This window comes from Physeter macrocephalus, chromosome 16, assembly GCF_002837175.3.
Source record: "Physeter macrocephalus isolate SW-GA chromosome 16, ASM283717v5, whole genome shotgun sequence".
NCBI classification, from domain to species: domain Eukaryota; kingdom Metazoa; phylum Chordata; class Mammalia; order Artiodactyla; family Physeteridae; genus Physeter; species Physeter macrocephalus.
Window position 1 is genome coordinate 61,030,081 of NC_041229.1, and position 6,201 is coordinate 61,036,281.

Genomic DNA, 6,201 nt, shown 5'->3' on the forward strand with positions numbered 1-6,201 from the left:
TATGTATAGTATCATGCTATCTGCAAACAATGACAGTTTTGCTTCTTTTCCAATTTGGATTCCTTTTATTTCTTTTTCTTCTCTGATTGCCATGACTAGGACTTCCAAAACTATGCTGAATAATAGTGGCGAGAGTGGACATCCTTGTCTTGTTCCTTGTCTTTCATTTGTTCACCATTGAGAATGAAGTTTGCTGTGGGTTTGTTGTATATGACCTTTATTATGTTGAGGTAGTTTCCTTCTATTCCCACTTTCTGGAGAGCTTTTATCATAAATGGGTGTTGAATTTTGTTAAAAGTTTTTCTATGTCTATTGAGATTATCATATGGTTTTTATTCAGTTTGTTAATATCATGTATTACATTGATTTTGTGTATACTGAAGAATCCTTGAATCCCTTGAATAAATCCCACTTGATCACAGAGTGTGATCTTTTAAATCTGTTTTTGGATTCTGTTTGCTAGTGTTTTGTTGAGGATTTTTGCCTCTATGTTCATTAGTGATATTGGTCTGTAATTTTCTTTTTTTGTGATATCTTTGGTTTTGGTATCAGCGTGATGGTGGCCTCATAGAGTGAGCTTGGGTGTGCTCCTTCCTTTGCAATTTTTGGGAAGAGTTTGACAAGGATTGGTGTTAGCTCTTCTCTAAATGTTTGATAGAATTCTCCTGTGAAGCCATCTGGTTCTGGACTTTTGTTTGGAAGTTTTTAAATCAAAGTTTCAATTTCATTACTTGTGATTGGTCTGTTCATATATTTTATTTTTTCCTGGTCCAGACTTGGAAGGTTTTTTTGTGATATCTTTGGTTTTGGTATCAGGGTGATGGTGGCCTCATAGAGTGAGCTTGGGTGTGCTCCTCCCTTTGCAATTTTTGGGAAGAGTTTGACAAGGATTGGTGTTAGCTCTTCTCTAAATGTTTGATAGAATTCTCCTGTGAAGCCATCTGGTTCTGGACTTTTGTTTGGAAGTTTTTAAATCAAAGTTTCAATTTCATTACTTGTGATTGGTCTGTTCATATATTTTATTTTTTCCTGGTCCAGACTTGGAAGGTTGTACCTTTCTAAGAATTTGTCCATTTCTTCCAGGTTGTCCATTTTATTGGCATATAGTTGCTTGTAGTAGAGTACAGAATTTGAGAGAGTATCCTAGATTATCCTGGTGGGCCGATCTAAATCCTGAAAAGCAGAGAACCTTTCCTGGTTGAGTCAGAGAAATGAGACATTGCTGAAGTTGAACATGGAAGAAGAGGGACTACAAGCTAAGGAAAGCAGGTGGTCTCTAGAAACTGCAAAAAGCAAGGAAATGAATTCTCCACCAGAGCCTCCAGAAGGAAAGCAGCCCTACCCATGCCTTTATTTTTACCTCAGTGAAACTCATGTTGGATTTCTAACCTAACTGAAGAACTGTAAGAAAATTAATTAGTGCTGTTTTAAGCCACTCCCTAAGTTTGTGCTAACTTGTTATAGCAGTAATAGAAAAATAATGAAGAGTGTTACAAGAAAAGACTTCTGAGTTCACAGCATTGTGAGCAGTAATCATAGGGAGAAAAATCTTTATATTTTTTGTTTATCTTTAAAGAATGTAAAATCTTACCAGGTGAGAATATGTGTTCGGTGCATCCATTTATACCTCTGTATTTACTGCTCCTTAATTCAGTTGTGGAGAAGAATCAATTTCATACTGTAGATTTTTTGCTTACCTTGTATAGAAGAAAATTGTCCAGCTATTATTACCTTTTAAATTTGTCAAGGTTTGGACATATAAAAACCAGAATTGCCTTTAATGTCCATATTTCTACCAACAATATCTTTGAGGCAATATAGGCTTTTTCTAACATGTACCTCAAATTTTCTAACCTCTACTCATTTCCCAGTTCCAAATCCACTTATGTATTTTAGGTATTTGTTACATCAGCACCTCACTTAGCACTGAGAACCTTTATCCCTGGAAGGTCACAAGCTCTCCAAAATTCCAAACATTTAGTCAGAGGCTGGAGACCACCTGTCAGAGTGACTAAGGAAGGATTCTCATATCAGATGGAATGTTAAGACCTGAGAGAGGACTGAGTAGATAATTAACCAAATTCTCATGGAGTCAGGGTAGAAACTAAGATTCTCAGTCTTCTCTTAAGTAATCGAACTTGGAAGCACCTTTGTTTTTAGGTGATGTCACCAAGAGGAGAGTTGGTTAAGCCTTTATGAAGCCCATATCATTAATGAGGACTCTGTGAAGAAAGAGCAAAGTCAGCAGTTTGAGTCCAAGGACTCAGACCCTTGAGTCCTAATCAGACTGGAGACTCTTGAGCATTTTGGGACATTATTTAGTTTTTTCATTTTACCAGGAAGGGCCCAAACAAGGAGACTCTGGCAGCCCTCTACTTCTTATTATATCACCATCCCCACTCCAGCATTCAACATGTCCCACTCTTTCTCCACCTGTCCCTCACTGTCCATTTACACATCTTTTCTCAGGAATAATCCTAAGACTCGTTCACAAATCTGCTTTGTCTTAACCCCATAGATGATGGGATTGACCATGGGTGTGAAGAGCAGATAGAAATTGCCAAGGAATATGTGCACAGGTGGGGCAGCCCGGCAAGCCACACGGTGCATCACTGAGGAGATGACCACAGGTGTGTAAAAGGCTAAAATGGCACCTATATGGGACATGTATGTCCCCAAAACCTTGTAATGGGCCTCCTGAGAGGTAAGCTATAGAACTGCATGAAGGATGAAGATATAAGACAGGATAATAAAGAGCAGGTCCAATACCACTATGAACATGGCCACAGCAATGCCATAGATATTGTTGAAGTGACTGTCCCCACAGGCCAGCCTTACCACAGCCACGTGCTCACAGTAGCAGTGGGCAATCACTGGACCTCAGCAGTGGTGGAAGCGTCTGAGCAGAAAGGGGAGTGGAGTCATTAGTGTCACAGCCCGAGTCACAGCAGCCATGCCAATCTTGGTGATAAGTGGTCTAGTAAGGTGTAGTGCAGTGGCTTGCAGATGGCCACATAGTGGTCAGAGGCCATGGCCAGCAGCACTGCCGACTCTATGACAGTGAAGGAGTGGAGAAAGAACATCTGGACCAGGCAGGTATAGAAGTTGATCTCTCAGTCCCTGAACCAGAATATGGCAAGCATTTTAGGCAGTGCTGAAGAAGAAAGGACCAGATCAATGGTTGCCAACATGGCCAGGAAGAGGTACATGGCTTCATGAAGGGCTACATTAACCAGGATAATTTTTAAAAAGTGTTCAGTTTCCCAGCAGGACCAGAGTATAGGCAAAGCAGAAGGGAATGGAGATCCAGATATGCGAGTGCTCCAAACCTGGAATTCCTACCAACAAGAAGGAGCTTGGATGGGTTGAGGTAATACTGGCTCCTGGAAATTCTTCTTGCTGATTTTCTTAGGCTCCTTCACCTTGGGAGAGTATTCAGGGCATATAGGATTAGAGAGATGAAGCTATGACATCCCACCTTGGAGGATTAATTCTTGATCCTGGTCCTAGTCTTTAAATAAAATCAGCTAGTCTTGAAAGATGTGAAGAAACATAATTCAGGTTTCCTGCCCACACAGAACTTTGTGTTTTATTGAGTAGGTAGTATTTTAAATATCAATAGAACTGACACCACACAATAGCTTTCATAAAAGAATGCAGAGAAGGTAGTGTTTTGTGTTCTTAATGGTGACAGGATTGTACTGATAAAAGAAGTGAAATGTATTTAAATTAACTGCTTTAGAAGACATATTTTTACCATACTACCTGCCAAACAAAATTCCCAACCACATAAGTAAATATTCTGTCTTAATCTCTGGCTTGGGTGCCTATATAAATCAAATAAACTGCAATTTCTAGTGCCCCAATTAATCATACAGTGTTTATTTTCTCTAGAACTGTGCCGTTGGATATGGTTGCCACTGGTCACATGTGTCTATTTCTGTCAATTAAAAATAAATGAAAAATTCAGTACCCCAGTCACACAAAACACTTTAAGCGTTCAATAGCCACATGTGACTAGTTGTACTTTTCAGATACAGAAAATTTCCATCCTTGCAGAAAGTTCATTGGAGGGAACTGTTCCGGTATGTATGTTCCAGGTGTTCTCAACACCCAGAAACCTCTAAATACAGCCCTGCCTGCCCCTTACTGAGAAAATCAGGAGCCTCATCTTTTGTCTTTCCTTCATCTAAATTCATGGTAATCTCTCTATTCATGGAGCTCTACCTCCACCCATCTTCCAGCACCTTCATTTTCGTCAAGAAGAACTCTCGTATTTAGCAAGACTGACCTCTTAATTCCACGCAGAATATACTTATTCTTAACAATCTTTAATCTCCCCTCCACCCTCATTTTTCTCCTTTCTTCTGTTAAATTACTGAACACTGAAGTTGCCCCGTTTTTATCCAGGTACTCTTCTCTACTTTTACAGGATCAACCTAATGAAGCTCTTCTGAGTATTAAATGAAATAATGTATTCAAACGCCAAGGTCCATGAACAAAGTAAGCACTAAAAAAGTTATTAGTCTCTTTTTTCAATAGGAAAAAATTGAGTTTGGAAAATTAAATAAATCTCTAAAATACCATAGCTAGTAGTATCAAGCAGCAATTTTGTGTTTTAGCACTTTCCAAATCCAGTGTCCTAAAAATTGTGCCTTACTGTTTTCACCTAAACACCCAGAGGCAACATACATCAGCATATCCAGATTAGAAATGGACTAACTTATTTCCATGTGGTATGGGAAAATTTTAGAATCTGACTTCTTGGCTCAAGTCATGACCACCACTTATTCTAGATGCATGACCTTGTATAATACAAATTTATCTCTGTAAATAGGGAATTACACTGCCCTACCTTTATCTGAGAGTTGTAGGGAGAGTAAGTTCAATTATGTCTAAAATCTTTGTATAATTCTTTACTGTTTACACAGCCCTAATTTTCATTTATGTTACTATACCTTAATAGAATTCTGATGTTTTAAAAAAGTCTGTGTTGATTAATATCTACATAATCCTTCCTTCCATGACCTTATATCCTCCTCCAAATTTCTGCTCCTCTTCACATCAAAATATGAAGAAGTACTTCTGTATTCAGTCAACTCTCTCAAATCTCATTTGGAATTGATACATTGCAAATTGCACTGAAATTGCTCTCACTGGGGCCAGAAATGACCTACATATGATGGTACCATGGGCACTTACCTGCCTTCATTTATCTCTACTTTATAGCAGATTTTATATGAATTGACCACTGTCCTCTTAAAATACTTTCTTAGCTCCCATAATATATCCACTCCTCACCTCCCTGAATTCTCTTTTTAGTTTCCTACTTCTGACCTTCCTCTAAATGTTCAATTTGTTCAGGTATTAAGCTTGAACTCTGTTCAATTTTTTTTAAAAACATCTTTATTGGAGTATAATTGCTTTATAATTGTGTGTTAGTTTCTGCTATATAAAAAAGTGAATCAGCTATACATATACATTTATCCCCATTTCTCATCCCTCTTGTGTCTCCCTCACTCCCTCCCTATCCCACCCCTCTGGGTGGACACAAAACACCGAGCTGATGTACCTGTGCCATACGGCTACCTCCCACTAGCTATCTATTTTACATTTGGTAGTGTATATTTGTTCATGCCACTCTCTCACTTCGTCCAAGCTTACCCTTCCCCCCTCCCATCTTTAAGTCCATTCTCTACATCTGTGTCTTTATTCCTGTCCTGCCCCTAGGTTCATCAGAACCTTTTTTTTTTTAAGATTTCATATATATATATATATATATATATGCATACAGTATTTGTTTTTCTCTTTCTGACTTACTTCACTCTGTATAACAGACTCTAGGTCCAACCACCTTGTTACAAATAACTCAATTTCATTTGTTTATGGCTGAGTTATAGTCCATTGTATATATGTGCCACATGTTCTTTATCCATTCATCTGTCAGTGGACACTTATGTTGTTTCCATGTCCTGGCTATTGTAAATAGTGCTGCAATGAACATTGTGGTACATGACTCTTTTTAAATTATGGTTTTCTCTGGTTATATGCCCAGTAGTGGGATTGCTAAGTCATATGGTAGTTCTATTTTTAGTTTTTTAAGGAACTTCCATACTGTTCTCCATAGTGGCTGTATCAATTTACATTCCCACCAACAGTGCAAGAGGGTTCCCTTTTCTCCACACCCTCTCCAGCATTTAT

General features: G+C 38.4%; 1 pseudogene; it reads right to left on the reverse strand.

Moving 5' to 3' along the window:
- Positions 1-2,451: 2,451 nt before the first annotated feature.
- Positions 2,452-4,694, reverse strand: LOC112062225 (olfactory receptor 52K2-like; annotated as a pseudogene).
- Between the last annotated feature and the right edge of the window lie 1,507 nt (positions 4,695-6,201).